Source organism: Diabrotica virgifera, chromosome 3 (assembly GCF_917563875.1).
Source record: "Diabrotica virgifera virgifera chromosome 3, PGI_DIABVI_V3a".
NCBI classification, from domain to species: domain Eukaryota; kingdom Metazoa; phylum Arthropoda; class Insecta; order Coleoptera; family Chrysomelidae; genus Diabrotica; species Diabrotica virgifera.
Genome location: NC_065445.1, coordinates 277,004,265 through 277,024,112, shown reverse-complemented (window position 1 = coordinate 277,024,112; position 19,848 = coordinate 277,004,265).

Sequence of the window (19,848 nt, the reverse complement as noted above, 5' to 3'; positions counted from 1 at the left end):
CATTTGTACTAAGGTAAGTTAGGTTCAATCGAACTATTTTTGACCCTAGAATGTGTGGTATAATTTATGACCAATCTTTTCGGGACACCCTGTATAATGTTTCTTCTTCACTGACAGTAGATATGAAATATACGTCAATTTGACAATTTCAATTGACAATGAATTATTTAAGAAAGTTACAATATTTCTCCGCTATTCTCGCACGATCGTTTCTCGTATCGCCTCCAAGTACTTGCACACCTACACCACCATGAGTCAATCTTCCTCTAGAATCAAGAGACCAACTTATATTCCTTAATATAGACAGTATGTAGGTCGTCAGGTACGAGCTAGTGATCATTACAACACAAACAATCAGGTAAGATATTGAGTAGTGTGTACTTTTTTTGATGGCATAGGCATTAGTCATTCTTCTTCTTCTTAAGGTACTGAGACCGCTTTTCGATTGTTGGCTCTCATGTTGCCCAGCATATTAACATTAGTCATTAGTCATTCAGCCAGTTGCAATAGATTCTACAGAGTCACTTTCTTCTCGTCTAGTGGTCTATCAAGACATTTTTAGTAGACAGACAATATCTGACCACGGCTAAGGTGTTATAACATTTAGAATAAAGCGCTGGAAGGAAGGGCAGCCCGAGAACTTTATCGTACCGATCTATTTTCGTTATGGTACTAGACACTGTTCTATATTCTATAAAAATAACAAAGTTACTCGTTATTTTGATATTTTAGAAACACCTACTGTACTTAGAAGTATTTTATGGTTCTACGCATCATTAATTCCTGCATTTGAGAAAATGTTCGATGCCATATTTCGAGGACACACTATAGATGTGTAGATTATTGCATAAATCAATAGAATATTATAGTCATACTTTCATTTCAAATTAGTTCATTTTTCTGAGAAATTAATAGTTTACAATATTTGCATTTCATTCTATTTCGATTACGCCAGTCAATGCGCGAGATTAAGAACAAGATATTATCTCCAAATTCTATCCTACTGCATGGATTTTAATGAAATTTTGGGAGTAGCCCAATCTGTTAATTCAAAGTCTATCCTATATACTATGGCGCTTCTATCATGGGGGAAGTTCCCACCACTTCTCAGGGGTGAAATATTTTTATTTTCGAATTACATGGAGAAAAAGGAAGATTTTTAAGAAAATTTAAAAATTCATTCTATAATTTGATCACATTTTTACAAAAACCATTCATTTTAAACCCGTTCAACTTTTTGAAAGTAGAAATAACACTATATATATTAAAAGGTATTGTAGAAGGAAAACAATGCATTTAAATTATGGTGGATGGGAAGTTAAATGTATATACTTTTCATTTTTCCTTAAAGTACATTAGTCATATATTTTTTTGCACCATATCTCGCTTAGTTTGTAAGTAAGCGACATTTAACGGTGCTCGTTTTAAAGGCCTTTTCAAACACTACAAAAGGTGTTGGTAGCATTATACACCTAAAAACTACCGTTCCTCTGTTATTTCAAGTTGAATACACCAATTTGAGCATGCACCAAAAAACAAACTATTTTCACCTACCATATCTCTTTTTGTATTATAAATAGAACATTTACGAAGGAACGAATTTCTTTATTATTTATAATCTAAAAAATGTTTTATATAGTGTTTTTAGTTCGATGCATAGTTTTTAAGGTATTCACAAAAAATCCGTCCGAAAAGGTGTCATTTTTCAATGAAAATGGCCAATTTTCAACTACGCATAACTCAAAAAGTATTGAGTTCTCAAAAAAAGTATAGACCAGTTTTTGCTTAGAAATAGGTTCTTTAGCCACTTCCGTGCTTATTTTGACCAACAAATTTTCCACCCCCTTGAAGAAGTGGGAACCGCCCCAAGATAAAAGCGCCATAGTATATAGGGTAGATTTTGTTTCTTGAGCTATTCCCTACTTACTGTGAAAATATCAAGTACATCAATGTAGTAGGATGGAATTCGGAGCCAAATACCCTCAATGACTGCCCTACAATAATGCTCTGCTATGAACGCGTGAGAGAGGACACACATAAGATTATAGCAAAATTTCTATTTACCGTAACTTTTCGAGTTTTTGAGATACAGCAATGAATTTTATGTCATTGGAAAGGTAATTTTGCATTCTTTCAAAATATGTTAAAATATACAGGGAGTGAGTATCTAAAAAAATTAAGATTTTTTATTCATTTCCGGTTCAACCGGAAGCCATATTTTACGTATACGTATACGTAACATTTTGTTAGGCGTTCTTTAAGAGCTAATGTTTTTTTCCTCTTTCCTTTTTCAATTTCATAATATTAGAAAGCGCTTTTTTTATTCTGACTTTGATTTCTGCAGTATAGTCATTATTTTCTGTTATAAGTGTTCCTAGGCAAGTGTACTTTTTTACTCTTTCGATCTGCTGGCCCTCTACTATCAAAATTTCGTTAGTTGAGCTTTCAAAGAAGTGGAGCTTTCAAACTCTCTTAAACAAATTGTTTTTGGAATAACTTGTGGTAGAGATCTTTAAATAATTTAAGAACTATCGTTGTCTGATTAACTTTGTTAAATAAGTGAGCTCAGTCAAAAATGATTGGATCTTCCATAATCAGCATGAAGGTCGATTTGATCTCTTTTGATCTATTTTGTTGAATGCTCATCGGGTGGATTATTCCTAGAAACATTATGTTACTAGTTTTTTCGAAAAAGTTTTTTGCGACTACAGTTTCCGTGCGATTGTCTTCGATATCATACATCGGTATTATATTATATTTCACATTGCACTAACTTCTAAAGAAAACTACAAATTTTATGATTACCGCTAAGAAAAAATCAATAATCTTTCGAAAATTGTATCCATACATACGAAACTTTTCTTCCTTGGCGCGCAGCAGTTATGTACAAATATATTTAAAACTGTTTCGTAATCAAAATTTCAGAGCTCAAAACATCACAAAACTCCTTGTTCACCCTTCGGCAATGTATTTAGAAAAAACTTCTTCCTGCATCTACCTACCAAATTTCTGAATTCTGTCAGCAACGAATTAACTGACGAATTCACTGACTTATAGGACGAAACTCCACATTTTTTACCAATTTCTACTCCTCTGTTTTCTTCTACATTCCCCGCTGAACATGAAATCGTTCATTCACAGTAGAATTTATCCAAAAACATGCTAATTATAAAACAAACAGAGGAATAAGATGCCTGAGCAGAGTAACAGAAAGAAAACAACATCCATTACAAGAAAATGTTTGAATATTTACTTTAGCTATAAGTTCTAACAATAAAACACTGAAAACGTTTGTTTCCTATACTTCTACCAAATTTATTATAACTATGTGACTACAGCTGTTTCGCCAGAGTGCCTTTCTCAGTTGATTTAGTTTACTATGTGCTTGCTTTTTAAAGTCTTTAACTGAAGAGGTTGAGGAGTATGGAGCTGTTTGTCTTGAGTTGGTCATTCAGAATTATATCTGTATTTTTCAATTTATTAATTTCCATAGATTCTAATAAAGATAGCTTAAGGCCTTTATTTTGAATATGCAGAATTTGAAACTGTTCATTAAAAGAATGATTATGACCTAGAAGGTGAAGTGCGTATGTAGAAGTGTCTGTTTTTCTATTGTTGAAAGCCCTTTTGTGTTCTGCTATCCGTTTGTCAAAGGTTCTGCCAGTTTGACCGATGTAAGTTCTCGGACAGTCACCATAAGTTAGTTTGTAAACACCACTCTGTAGTTGTTTTCTCTTTCGGCTCTTATTGTTCTTAATATATTTACTTAAGTTGTTGTTAGTTCTGAAAGCTGGTGTTATTCCTTTCTTTTTTATGTATCTGGCTATTTTTGTTGTTATCTTGCCAGTATATGTGAGAGAGCAGAAGATACTGGGTTCTTTCTGTAGTGGTGGATAGACTAATTTCAGGGCTTTCTTATGGAGTGTTTGGTTTAAAATTTTGTTAATTGTTTAGTGCTATTTGTTTGATGATGTTCAGTTCTATCTCGAAGTTTTGTTGTGTACTCTGGTAATTGTCACATCTAGAAAGTTTATGGACTTATTCTGTTCTGTTTCTATTGTAAACTCAATATTACTCTGAAGTGAATTAATGTATGATAAAAATTGGTCAAGTTTCCTGTTAGTTCCTGTAAAGCATACTAGTATATCATCCACGTATCTCCACCAATATTGGTGGAGATCAGCTCTCCCACTCCTCAACCTCTTCAGTTAACGACTTTAAAAAGGCAAACACATAGTAAACTAAATCACTTGAGAAAGGCGCTCTGCCGAAACAGCTGTATTTACATAGTTGTAATAAGTTTTGTGGAGAACCTGAGCAACCTTACCGGAGATTGGGTAACCAACCCCAGTGGAAAGTAGGGTCAGGGCTGACGAGGAAGGGAGAAATGGTCCTCCGAAAAGGGGGTTGGGCGATAGGCTAGTAACCTATTCTTGTGAAAAAGTACTACTACGAAACCTTCAGATAGGCCTCGGAATGGACGGATATCAAGACGACGACTTTGGCAACGGAATATGGAATTTATGCTGGCAACATGGAATGTCAGAACGCTAAATAGACCAGAAGCACAGAGGATCCTTCTACACGAACTGAAAAGATATAAAATAGGAATCACTGCAGTACAAGAAACTAAATGGTTGGGAAAGGTATCCGGGACACTAAAACACACACTATACTGTATAGCGGTAAAGATAAAGTAAATAAAGAATTTGGAGTAGCCTTTATCGTAGATAATAACATGAAGCACCTGATAACAGATTTTCAAGCCATCAATGAAAGAATCTGCAAACTTAGGATAAAAACGCATTTCTTTAACATAACCCTTATAAATGTACACTGTCCCACAAATGAACAGGAAGAAGACACTAAGGTAGCCTTTTGTCAAGATCTAGAACGAATCTATGACTCAATACCAAAAACGACATTAAAATGGTGATAGGCGACACAAACGCCAAGATCGGAAAAGAAGAAGAGAACATAGGGGTAATAGCGAAACATAGCTTGCATAGAGATACAAATGAGAATGGTCAGTTTCTAATAGATTTCGCAGCTGGAAAGAATATGATTATCAGTTCGACATGCTTCCCACATCGGGACATACATAAGGGCCTGATATCACCTGACGGAAACACAATAAATCAAATAGACCATATACTGACTGAAAAAAGAATGGCGACGAGTATATTAGATGTAAAAAGCAGACGTGGCGCAAGCTGTGACTCAGACCATCTACTAGTGCAGACACGGTTTAGATGCAAAATCAGTCGACAGGTAAAGGAAAAATATCCAAAATAAGAAAAGCTAAACTTAGATAACCTAAAAGTCCCTGAGGTACAAGGAAGATTTGAGAGAGCAGTGGATGAAAAATTACTAGAAGAAAACAGAGCAGACTCCACAATAGAAAATCAATGGAACACCATAAGCAGTATCATACTAAACACAGCGAAAAAAGTCATAGGAACAAAGACACAACGGAGAGAAGAAACATGGTTCGATGAAGAATGCAAACAATCTATACAAGAAAGGAATGAAGCACATAAGAATTACATACTCAGACGTACTAGAGAGAGAAAAACAGAATTTGAGAACAAAAGACGAAGAGCAGATAAACTGTGCAGGCAGCAAAAGAGAAAGTACGAAAACCAACGGATACTAAACATAGAGAGGGAGTTTAAGGAAAACGAAACACGTAGTGCATACCAACTTATTAAACATTTAAAACAGGGATACAAACCGAAGACTAGCCTCTGCAAAAATAAGAAGGGTGAAATCATTAGCGATATGGACGAAATTAAGATAACCTGGATGACATATTTTAAGGAAGTATTAAACAAAGGGGTACAACAACAGAGGCAGCAGCAGCCACGGCAGGAGGTACAACAACAAGAGCTGGGGGAACATGAAGAAGAAAATGAATTAACTAGACCCCCAACGCTAGAGGAGGTCCAAACGGCAATCCACATACAAAAAAGCCATAAAGCACCGGGAATAGATAAAATACGGGCAGAACTACTCAAGCAAGGAGGAAGGAATTTGACACAACAGATGTATCAGCTAATACGAGAGATATGGATAGAAGAAGAAATCCCCCAACAATGGAAGAAAAGTATAATCTGCCCTATTCATAAAAAAGGAGACAAACTGTTGTGTCAGAATTATAGAGGCATCTCTTTACTTTGTTCGGGATACAAAATATTCACAAACATCCTTAATCGAAGACTTCAAGCTCTCACGGAAAAAATCATCGGGGAATATCAAGCAGGGTTTAGGCAAAATAGATCTACCATTGACCAACCATTTACAGTTAAACAAATACTAGCCAAAGCATGGGAATATGACATGGACGTTTACAATCTCTTTGTAGATTTTAAACAAGCCTATGATTCAATAGATAGAACAATTCTACCTAATATATTGGAAGAATTTGGCATACCATCAAAATTAATACGACTAGTGCAAATGAAAATGACAGCAACAGAAGCACAAGTGTGTATTCAAGGACAGATCACTGATGCGTTTACGATAACGCAAGGACTGAAACAAGGCGACGGACTGGCTCCAACGCTTTTTAATCTTGTTCTTGAATATGTAATTAGACGGTTGGCGGTAAGCCGAAATAACATACTTACAAACAAATCTACCCAATTAGCAGCATATGCGGATGATATAAACATAATGAGCAGAACAATTAATGCAGCGGAAGAAACCTACGTTGAGTTGAAACAGAGCGCAGAAGCAGTAGGGCCAGCAATAAACACAAATAAAACAAAACTACCATACGAACCAGATCAAATAGACCGGCGCAACAAAACTTTATTGACGATATAGAACATGTGAATAGATTCACGTATCTAGGAATGGATCTGGTTGCAAGCAATGAAGAAGAACCGGAAATAAATAGAAGGCTTGTGCTGGCAAATAAAGCCTATTTCGCGATGGGCCACATATTCAAATCGCGAGACGTACACCGGAAAACAAAACTCCGGGTATATAAAACAATAATCAGGCCCATAGTAAGTTATGGCTGCGAAACATGGGTGGTGACACAGAAATCTGCCAATGCATTAGATGTGTTTGAAAGAAAAGTATTACGTAGGATACTGGGCCCAATAAGTGAAAATAACAACTGGCGAATTAGGTATAATAGAGAAATATACGAGCAATATAGCGAACCAACTCTAGCACAACACACTAAACTGCAGAGATTACGGTGGGCAGGGCACGTGGTCCGCATGCATGATAATAGAATCCCCAGAAAATTACTGAATGCAAGAATGCAGGGAAGAAGACCTGTTGGAAGACCTAAAAAGAGATGAGAAGACGAAGTCGATGAGGATGCCAGGAACTTCCTGGGAACGCGTTCATGGAAAAGAACAGCGGTAAATCGAAATGATTGGAGAATCTTATTGAAGGAGGCCAATGCTCGATTTGGGCCGTAGTGCCATTGGGATGGATGGATGGAATAAGTTTTGTGGAAGTATAGAAAACAAAATTTGTTTTCAGTGTTTTATTGTTAGATAAAATGAACTTCGATCAAGTAACGGTCGAATCCATCAATTAGCTATAAGTATATATTCGTGTATACCTACATAATATTAGAAATATCTTTTTAATTTCCTATTGCAATCTTAAAGCATATCTACGTTGTTTTTTGTAAATAAATTGCCAAACATCAAATATTCCTAAAACGTCATTAACTCGGAACAGTTCACAATTTCCTCCTATAAATTTCTACATTTAGCAGTCGGAACAAGGCAGATCAAAAACAGATTCCATCTTTCAAAGGAAACAACCGTCATTACGTGTAGTCTCAAGCGTAACGACGAAGTTACCCTTTCATCAATAATTCATTTTCTAACTGCACCCAATCAATTTTCCGATGTCCTGACTATTAATTATTATAATCAGTTGTAGACCAGACAATAGAAGCAGGACCAGCGGTTCTTTTAAGGGCAGGTCGGTACACGCCTTTTTAATTACAGGAGCTATAAAATGCAGTTTTAAGAATTCCTTTCTTAGACCAGGGCATTTAGCACAATATAAATCGATTTTTAAAACGTTTTTATACAGGGTGTCCCAGACTAATTTACCCACGCTATATCTCTTAAACGAATAGAGATTTTCGAATGGGACAAAAAGTGATATATTCTACTTGTAATACCCTTTAATATGGCGTACAAAAAAAGCATCCCCTAAATATTCATCCCTTAGTTACAACCCCTAACTTTAATTTTTTTAATAGCACCCTCTATATTTTTTTTATAGTTTTGGATGTGGTCTTTTATCGTCTATTCAACACATTTTTTGAAAATAAAATCGGTTCGTAAATAACCAAGAAACTATCAGTTTATTTTTGTTAATTGTGTGTCCCAGACTAATTTATCCAGGCTATATTTCTTAACCCGCTATTACACGCGCTATGAGGAAATCCCTCACCATATTTGTTTATAACCAATGAGATTGTGTAAACTAATACGATAACCTTAAGCACCCAGGAATGCCTTTAGCATGGTTTATGAGAGGGTATGAAAAAGTTATAGAATATTTCAGGCGGCCAGTGTGCTGTGTGATAGTTGAAAGAAGAGACATCCCTCTTCAAGTGAGGGATTTCCTCACTGCGCGTGCAATCACAGTGAAATCACGTTTCTATTATCTCAAAGAAACTTTTAGGTTTTTATTTAATATTTAGGTAGGTTTAATTAAAATATTATTGTTTGGATTAGGTTAGGAATAGTGGCACACCGTGGTGGGGGGGTTTGGGGGTTAAAATCCCACCCAGAGCATAAAGAAATATATATAAAAGAAAGTAGGAAAATGTAACTTGTCTTTCACAAATAATACAAAAAACTTTCTGTGCCCAAGCAAACCCCCTCCCCCCCCCCCCCAGAGGAAAATTCTAGTTGCGCCACTGTTTAAGAATCCATTTTTACATTTACCTATTCTAATTGGGAAATAAGCCACAATTTAACTTGAAAAATTGATTTTATTGACGTTTAGAATTCCACCTCGGACGTCGTTATCAAAATACAAAATATTAATAGTTAATTACATAAATGCCACAAGGAAATAGCTTCAGAACAGTTTTTAATTTTAATTTGTATTTTTAGTAAAATGAATTCGCGTAAAGAACGTTAATTTCTTCAGTGGCTTGCTGAAATTGAAAATTAAGAAAACTTACTTCTGATCTACATTATTTTTACTTTTGTTTTGTTAAATTAATAAAAAAAATTGGTTTACGAGACTTTCTATAATATGTGAGTACAACCTATTTTATATTTATACATGTTGACATTCATTCTTCTTCGAAATAAGTCGAATTTATATAGGTGAGGGCGACGCTCATACGCGTGCAACCACGTCACAATAGAAGACGCGTGTAACGGCGGGTTAAACGAATAGAGATTTTCGAATGGGACAAAAACTGATCTATTACATTTGTAATACCCTTTCATATGGCGTGGAAAAAATTGATCCCCTAAATATTCATCCCTAACTTACAGGGCGCTATTAAAAAAAATAAAGTTAGGGGTTGTAACTAAGGGATGAATATCTAGGGGATAATTTTTTTTCTACACCATATTAAGGTGTATTACAAATGTAATAGATCAGTTTTTGTCCCATTCGAAAATCTCTATTCGTTTACGAAATAGAGCCTGGATAAATTAGTCTGGGACACATAATTAACAAAACTAAACTGATATTTTCTTGGTTATTTACGAACCGATTTTATTTTAAAAAAATATGTTGAATAAACCATAGAAGATCACATCCAAAACTATAAAAAATATACAGGGTCCTATTAAAAAAATTAAAGTTAGAGGTTGTAACTAAGGGATGAATATTTAGGGGATGACTTTGTTCTACGCCATATTAAAGTGTATTACAAGTAAAATAGACCACTTTTTGTCCCATTCGAAAATCTATATTCGTTTAAGAGATATAGCGTGGCTAAATTAGTCTGGGACACCCTGTATACCTGGCCTGGTCTTTGTCACTATATACACAAATTTTGTAATCTATTTTAAACATAATTCTGTTTACTAGGCACCTGAAATTTTCAGAATAGCTCAGAACTAGCTAACAATGCAGTATTTAAGTGCTATTATATGGATAAATCGTTTTTTTAATTTCAAACTATTTTAAAAATGTGACTAATGCAATGAAATTTAAATACCATTTTAAAGTACGTTAACGAATCGATACGTGGTGGCTCAGTGGCAGAGTGGTAGACTGGAGATCGAGAGGTCCTGAGTTCGAAACCCGTCTGTTACGTATCTTTTTTTAATTTTTTTAACAAATGATTAAATGTTAATATAATTAAAATTTATATTTTATAAGTTAATTATTATACAAGGTGTCCCAAAAGTAGTGGAACGGTCGAATATTTCGCGAACTAAACATCGGATCGAAAAACTGAAAAATACGTGTTCAATCATTTTCAAAAATCTATCCAATGACACCAAACACAACCCGCACTACACCCCCTGGAGATGGGGTGGGGGTAACTTTAAAATCTCAAATGGAAACCCCAGTTTTTCTTGCAGATTTTAATTCGATACGTAGAAGTAAGCAACTTTTATTCAAGACATTTTTTCGAACTGTGGATAGATGGCGTTATAATAGGGAAAAACGATTTATCCTGATACCAAAGGTAAATTATAGAAACGGTCTAATATCTCACGAAATACACTTCCAAATGAGAAACTGAAAAACAGATTTTTAACCTATTCCGAAAACCTTTCGAATAACACCAAACGTGACCCTCTAACTCACCCCCTGTAGGTGGGGTGGGGGGTAACTTTAAAATCTTAAATAGCAACCACCACTTTTTATTACAGATTCGGATCCGTCACGAAAAATTAAGCAACATTTATTCGAAACATTAGAGCCATCTATCAGAAATTTCAAAAAATGTTTTGAATAAATGTTGCTTATTTTTTTATGACCAATCCGAATCTTCAATAAAAAGTGGGGGTTGCAATTTAAGATTTAAAAGTTACCCCCCACCTCACCTCGAGGGGGTGGGTTGGAGGGTCACGTTTGTAATTCGAAAGGTTTTCGAAAAATATTTTAAAAATCTGTTTTTTAGTTTCTCATTTGGAAGTGTATTTCGTGAGATATTAGACCGTTTCTATAATTTACCTATGGTATCAGGATAAATCGTTTTTCCTAATTATAGCGCCATCTATCCATAGTTCGAAAAAATGTCTTGCTATAAATGTTGCTTATTTTTTTATGACCAATCCGAATAAATGTTGCTTATTTTTTTATGACCAATCCGAATCTTCAATAAAAAGTGGGGGTTGCAATTTAAGATTTAAAAGTTACCCCCCACCTCACCTCGAGGGGGTGGGTTGGAGGGTCACGTTTGTAATTCGAAAGGTTTTCGAAAAATATTTTAAAAATCTGTTTTTTAGTTTCTCATTTGGAAGTGTATTTCGTGAGATATTAGACCGTTTCTATAATTTACCTATGGTATCAGGATAAATCGTTTTTCCTAATTATAGCGCCATCTATCCATAGTTCGAAAAAATGTCTTGAATAAAAGTTACCTACTTGTACGTAGCGAATCCAAATTTGCAAGAAAAATTGGGGGTTTCCACTTGAGATTTTAAATTTACCCCCCACCCCACCTCCATGGAGTGTAGTGGGGATTGGTGTTTAGTGTCATTGGATAGATTTTTGAAAATGATTGAACAAATTTTTTTCAGTTTTTCGATCCGATGTTTAGTTCTAGAAATATTCGACCGTTCCGCTACTTTTGGGACACCCTATATATAAATATTATATTATACCATTTTAAATATTTTCTTTGGTCTATATGAGTTTAAATCGCTAGAGAAATCATGCCTCTAAAAAAGTCGATTACAAATTTCTTTTATTACATAGAAATTGAAACAACAAAATAGTTTATAATTTTATATTAGAGATGTTAAGTCACAATGACGATCTCTCGTGGATTTGGGCGGAACTAAAATTAAGGCATTTTTCTTTTTATTGACCTTCTATAATGGGGTTTTTTAATTTCAAATCCTTGTTAAAATCCTTGTCAGTATTTTCGAAAATCAATAGAGTGAAAAATTTAGAGGTCTTATAGGTTAATCTACCAGCATCAGTAGAATCAAAAAGAACGTGTTCCTTATAAATTTACTCCAAATATTCTGCAACACAACATACAAATAAGAACACTTTTGATAAAATGTTTGTAAACTTTTAATTAAATCATTTGTATAAAAATTGATTAATTATATTGATTTTTGAAAATACTGACAACGATTTTAACAACGATTTGTCATTAAAAACCCCCTTGTATAGCAGGGCAATAAAAAGAAAAAAGGCCTCAATTTTATTTCCTCCGAAATCCACGAGAGGTCGTCACTGTGACTTAACATCGCCAATTGGGTCCTATAAATAATGAAAACGTTTTATTATAAAAAGTTCTTTTTTTATAAAAGTGTAATTATTAAATACACCACCCAGAGACTCACAACTTTTTGCATTGTTTTTAGGATGATGTCAAGAAAATGTTTACTATAGAGAAATCGATGGAAAAGCATAGTTGCATTTTAAACTGGATAAAATTCATCCAAATAGTATAAACATGTCAAAATAAGTGTATTAAGGGACAGATTTTTCTACTCGGGCGTTTTGGGCTTGCTGAAACCGAATACACCATCAGAACCAGCCACTGGAGCACCTGGTGCCCAGGTTGACTGCAAAGGCACGTGATTTGAAGTTTCGAGAGTTTTCGACACTAAATGGATGCAGACAGATTACTCGGGGATTTTTGGGGTCTCTGAACAAGAATACGCCATCAGAACTGACAAAAACCCTCCAAACTCCAGAATATAGCATGTTTTAGCAGTGACCTTGGGCACCAGGTTGCCTGGAGGTCAGTTCTGATGGCGTATTCATGTTCAGCGACCCCAAAAACCGCCTATTTGTTTAAACCGTTTAAATTTGTTTCTCTGAGCTAAGACATTTTTTATTAATATCGTCAATAACTTTTCTCTCAGTTCTTCTCTAATTTGCCATTTCTTACTCTTCTAAATTATAATACCCTGAGTATTGTGTTACAAATTTGCAACTTTACAATTGGAAACCACTCGTGTAATCTACTTGCATCAATTTAGTACCGAAATCACTCGAAACTCCAGAAGATGACGTGATCCTAGATACCAGGTGTTTCGGGTGTCGGTTCTGATGGCCTATTCGTTTTCAGCAACCGCAATAATCGCCCTAGTAATCTATTTGCATCAATTTAATGTCAAAAACCCTCTAAACTCCAGAAGATGACGTGCCTTAGCAGTGACACTGAACACCAAGTGCTCTGGGGGTCGGTTTTGATGGCGTGTTCGTGTTCAGCGACTCCAAAAACCTCCAAGTAATTTGTTTGTATCAATTTAGTGCCGATAATACTCGAGCCTCGAGATGACGTGATTTAGCAGTGATCCTGGGCACCAGGTGCTCTGGATATTGGCTCTGCTTCTGGTTGCATCTGCGGTTACAACTTTGAGTTGACTCTCACCGTCCTCAATGTGAAGACATAATATTGTCCATTAAGCAACGCACGTGCCTTGTGGGAGTAATATAACGACAAAGGCCATAGTATTAGGGATTCTTTCCATCAATTGGATGTTTCATTATTTTGTCAATGCAACACATTTTCAGATTAATTAAAGGGTTTTTATGGGATGATGCTCTACTTATAGTCTAAGAGCTAGTGAACCCTCCGACTAACGGTCGTCCTGTAAGTCACCAGGTGTAAGTCACCGCCATCAGCGGTGCACGTGTATCTACCAGGTGAATCGAAAAGTGCAAATTTAGAAGGTAAAATAAACTTTCTCCTGTAAGGTTTAAATTTAAGTATGTGTTTGAGTAAGTCATTTAGAAGAAATGTGTACAATGACAGGCGATTCTGAAGAGCATAAGACCTTGCCAGGCGAGGGGAAAGATTAGGGGTTTTTCCTAAAATTATTATTTTTGCATCGAACAAATTTTTTTTAGGTTTTTTGAGCCATTCCAAACAGAAAAGGTCTTTAGTGATTTTCTCTTAAGTTAATAGGTTTTGTTATATAAGCGATTGAAAATTTTGAAAATTGCGAAAGCGGCCATTTTTAACCCTAAATCGGACATTTATCTAAAAATTTCAATGTTGTCAAGGTACATAGATATTCTTTAAACATTGGTTGATGAAATACCGAAGAGTTTTTTGCAATAAAATATCGAAAATCCCTTTGTTTTTTTAATTGCTAATCAAGCTGGCGCGACACTGTAGTATAGGGATGGCTTTTATTGACAAAACACCGGTTTTCGGTTATACCGGTTTTTTTTGCTTACGGTTTAACCTGGCGGTTATAACCGGCCAAAAAAACCGGTTTTTTGAAAAACCGGTTTTCGGTTTTTTTTAATCCAGTTGGTTACAAAGTTACATTTACAATACACTTTAGTTTGCGATACCCCATTCGACTCGATATCAATATGATCAAAATTAGTACTATCGAAAGAACACGTAGTAGTAGAACACGAAGTACTTTTAACACGTTTGTATATTTGTACAATAGATATATTTTAACTAATTTAATACTTCCTGTACGAGTGTATCGTTTTGAAAACGTAGCGAAATACTTGTGGTAGGGGAGCCCAAGCGGGGATTTTTGCAGTTACTCGAGCGCGTCAGATTATCATATGGGGAGAAACCTGGTGCCCTTCAGATGTACCTCCACCATATATTGGCTCTTAACACAGGGGAGTTCGTTAAGGCGGGCCCGAAAAAAAATCTATCCTTAAAAATACTCGAATTTGTCAGATTAAGATAAGGTAAGTTAAGTATATGCAAAAGAGTGTATGTTTAAAAAATCTGACGATTTGAGCGGGACGTAAGGAAATGGGCGAGTTAAAAAGTTTCAAAAAAAAAAGCGAATAAATCGCTAAATGAACGTTACATCGAAAAACTAAAAATACGTGTTCAATATTTTTCAAAAATATATCGAATGATACCAAACATGACACCCCACGGAGAGGGGTGGGGGGTAAATTTAAAATTTTAAATACAAATCCCGCGATATTTCGCAAAATAAACATTAGATCGAAAAACTGCAAAATACACTTAATCAATATTTTTGAAAATCTATCGAATGGTACCAAACACGACCCCCCACGGAAGTTGTAACAAAAATACTACTTTGCAGTAGTATTTGGTTGAACTAAAATGATAAGATGAAATGAATGAAGGAAGGGTGATGAACTGATAATGGAAGTATGGAGAGACAGAGGCAAACTGAATAGAGTTGGCTAGCTATAGATGCAAGAGAGCAACTTGACACTCAAGGATGGATACGGCTCGTTTGCATGCCTGTCGAAGAACAGTAGCTCAACCTAAAGAGAGATGATGACTAGAAAAAGGGAAATCTTTTAAGATAAAAATATATGTTCAGAAAATAAATTAGATAAATATAATAATATAATAAAAATAGAAGAATATAGGAGATAAATAAAATAGACTGAATTATGGGCGCCAGAAGTTGGAATGGACCAAACTTCCAGGTATCTTACACTGCTGTTAAATAGTAAATATATTAAATTCAAAAATGGGAAAAAAAATAATGGATATACAAAACAAATAAATATTTATTAAATATAACTACTTAGATTTTTGACAACCTCTGAGTTAGAAAAATACAAACTATGTAACTCTAAAATGACAATGGGAAATAATTACCTATAGTAATATAAATATAATCTATAGTTACATTAGTAATGGAGTAGCTCTTATATGGAGCATACCCCCAACTTACATATACTAGGTTAAATAACAACCTTCACCAAATAATTGTACGATTGCAATACGTACAGCAACGTTAAACCCTATAGAACTAATGAACCAGAATATAATTAAGGGAGGATTATTCACAATGAATAATTTCCGTAACTCTCAAAGAGTTAAATAGGCACTAGCCTCATTAAGGTGAACCTACGGTCTACTTGATATATAAAAATCAGTTGCTTCGACACGTAGTCACTAAAAAATATAACAAGTAAAATGGATAGCTATTCAAAGGGAATAGCATCCAAAGATATAATTAGAAATTGATTAAATGAATTTAAGTAAAGTTAAGCAAATAAGTTAAATAATTATGATTGACTAAAGAAAGATTAAAGTTATATGAATAAGTTAATAAATTAAGCAAATTAAGAGGACAAAGTATATAAATTTAAATTGATAAGTGGAGACAAGCAAGGTTAGTACTAAAAATATAAAGTTAATTAAGTAAATAAATGGTACAAGTAAATTTCAGGTAATATATAAAGGTAAAGAGAATTTCATATGGGGAAAAGATGATCTGAGCTCAAACCTCTTTGACCAGAGAGTTTACTGGTTTGGGGAACACTATCAACTATTATAGATATATAAAAACAATATGCAACTTAAATATTGAAACAAAATATGTGCGATAAACTATAAAACTTAATCATCAAAATAAATGTCCCGAGTCTTATACAAAAAATGAATGTGGTGTAATAGTGGAAGTGACAATCACTAGCAGATACTAAGTGTCCCAAAACAAACCCTAAATGGTCCCCGAGAGTGTCCTTGCTACGGATTCCAAAATCCCTGGTAGGCGAATTAGCACAGGGATGGTGCTAGCTTGTACCAATTAATATACCGAAGCCCTTCTGGGGTGCAGAGGGCAGGATACAAAGTAGGTATGTGGGAGGTTCTCCAGGCTGGTCTCCAAATGACCTGGCTTGGCGTAGAACGGTTGCTCCCAGTTGTGAGGGGAGCTGACGGACTGGTTACAGTTTAAGATTTCCCCCAAGTGGCGGATGACATGACTTCCAATTCCTCCGGGATCTCCCAAAACTTAGTCTCCTAGCTTCTCCAAAGCACCACCAATAATTTGCCACTAAATATCACTTATAAAAGCTTGAAACTATTGTATTAAAATTTCCGTCCTTTTCAATCAGTCATCCGCCACTTTTCCGTTCTAGCGTACCAAGCGAAGTGTCAATTATTTCCCGTCGTTAGACGAGGAGCCTCACAGAACGAAACTCACATGACAGCGAATGGTGTCTAATACCAACTGAAGTACTTGTGCCAACTAATAGTTAAGTATGACGTCAGTCAAAGATTTATTTTAGTTAGATCTTATTATTTTTAAGTATAATTTAATGACAAACCGTTATTAAAATTTAAATAAAATAACTATAAAGATAATTAAAGTTAACGGACTGTTATATTCCCCTTCTACTCGGAGAAAAAAATTTTAAGCAAAAATTTTTTTTTTTTTTAATTCAAAATATTAATAAATAAGTGGTAATAATCTATCATTCTACGTTGACCCGCAAGATTACAAGTAACCACAAATTAGGGATCAGGGAAAGAAGGATGATTACTACACCAAAACTATGAATCGGAAAAGATGACTCGAAGTCATATTAAAATATCATCGACATTTTGTCTGCAAACCAAAACATAAGCTAAATAATGTACTAAAGTTCATAATGACAAATAAATGTCGAATTGGCACTAAGTCCAAAATTGAACTATCCATGTACATCAAATTTAAAAAGGGTATATCCAAGGACGAACAACCAGGCAAAGGTATGAGCCAATTCGCACCATAAACCAAATAAATATACTAAAGTAAGACAAAAGAAATCAACAACTGAAATAAGTGAAGAATGGAACACTTCATCCAAAATTGAACTACCAATGGACACCAGATTCGTAATAGCATATCCAGAGAAGAACAATCAGGAATATTTATGGAACAATTCTCACCAGTGCCAAATAATACAAATAGTAAGCATATCAAAGTTATCCAAAAACTCATTAATCAAAATAAATGTGGAATCGGACACTTAATCCAAAGTCGGACTATCAATGGACACCAGATTCATAAAGCATATCCACAGAAGGACGACCAGGAAGATTTATGGACCAATTCACACCAATACTAAATCACATAAATTAATTAGGCCTATGTACAACCACAACCGGTAATACGAGCCTATACAACCAAATAAACAAAATAAGTGAGGACTCGGACGCTTTATCCAAAATCGGACTATCAATGGACACCAGATTTATAGGAGCATATCCAAAGAAGAACGATCAGGAAGATTTGTGTACCAATTCTCACTAATACTAAATAAACTAAATTAGGTCCATCGACTCAAGTAAGTCGTTGACTAACTAAAATTGGTCCGTGCTGTTGTTCACTAGCTATAGCTATAGCTGATAACGTACCAATTGTAATAAAAAAAAATCTAAAAGGTGAACTGACAAGGTCTATGACACCATGTGTGTGTGTGTGTGTGTGTGTGTTTATGTTTTATTGGCACTGGTTTAAGCAACCAACTGGCCAGTATGACACCATGATAAATGATAGAAAAAAAATATGACAAGAACGAGCAACCAATTTGGAATAAAACTGTAGATTCATACGTTCTCGCATACATAGAATTATCCAGGAAATATTCCTGAATCTCAACAACAAACTAATGCCTCAGGAAAGAAGAGGAAATCTACTAAAATAAGCAATTTATTTGTCCAAACACCTCAAATACTAAAAGGAACCTACTACCTATGAAGTATGGGACATAATGTAAACTAAATATTCCCTATCAAATGCTAAAAAATGTAACTGGAATGATTGAAATAATTACACAAGGATGGTCAGGACATGTGGCCAACATTTCCTGACCAGAAATATTTTGATGAATAAACATCTGCGTACTCTGCTATGAAAACATAGGTTACGAAATCGGATAGCAGTGATCAGTTGCTGAATTTCGAACCCACGCATTCACTAGGTTACCTAGGAACCCAAATTACAGAGCATTGGCAGACTAGTTCTTAAGAAGAAATCCATACATACATCAGAATTCCAAACTAATTCCAGAATCATACTGTGTAGGGCATAAGGATATAAATTATTATAAAGTATTTAGGATATCTGTGACAAATGTTGATAAAGTAAACCAATATAAAATTAAGAACCACCCCATCTTTCCAATATGGCAAATCTAATAACAAGATAATAAAAGATACATATAAAAAAAATAGTATGTAGTCAAATATCAAAAATACAACACACAACCTGAGATAAGTAGTGTATAATATTCTTAGTTCCATAGTTCCATACCAAATATCAATATTAAACCAACGTACTTGCATGAGCTTACATATTCAAATATATAAATATACAATAATCAACAACCCTTCTATGCTAAGGGGGTAGGTGCACAATCTAAAAATTACAAGTTGGTTCTTATTAACTGGGTAATCCTACTAACAGTATTAATAATTAATAATGTTGATGCATAATAATTAAAGTGCAACATTAATAATGAAAAAAAAAATGATAAGCTCATACCTAAGCGTACTAAAAAAATAATTAACCTAATGATTCATAAATTGGAAGTCATCTAACAACCATGCCAAAAGATAAAAATGGAGATATGTACCTGCTCTATCTGGTGAATAAAATATTAAACTAAAATACTGAATCTTAATAAGGATCGAGCTAAAGACAAATAGAGGAAGAAGTTAGCTCAAACAACCCTATAAAGTTAATCTTCTTCCGAAGATGATGAATCAACCTCATCCATGGTGTTATCAGGCAGTAAATCCTTTATGTGAAATTGTCCAATTCGTTTGTTAGTCGAATTGTCCTTCAATTCATACACTAAAGGAGATATTACCTTCACAACCGTACAGGGAATATATTTCTGGCAAAATTTTGCCGAAATAGCATCACCCTTATTAGACTTTACAAAGTTTCGCTTCAACACTCTATCTCCAACGAAGAATCGCAGATCTCTTTTCCTCAAGTTATACTG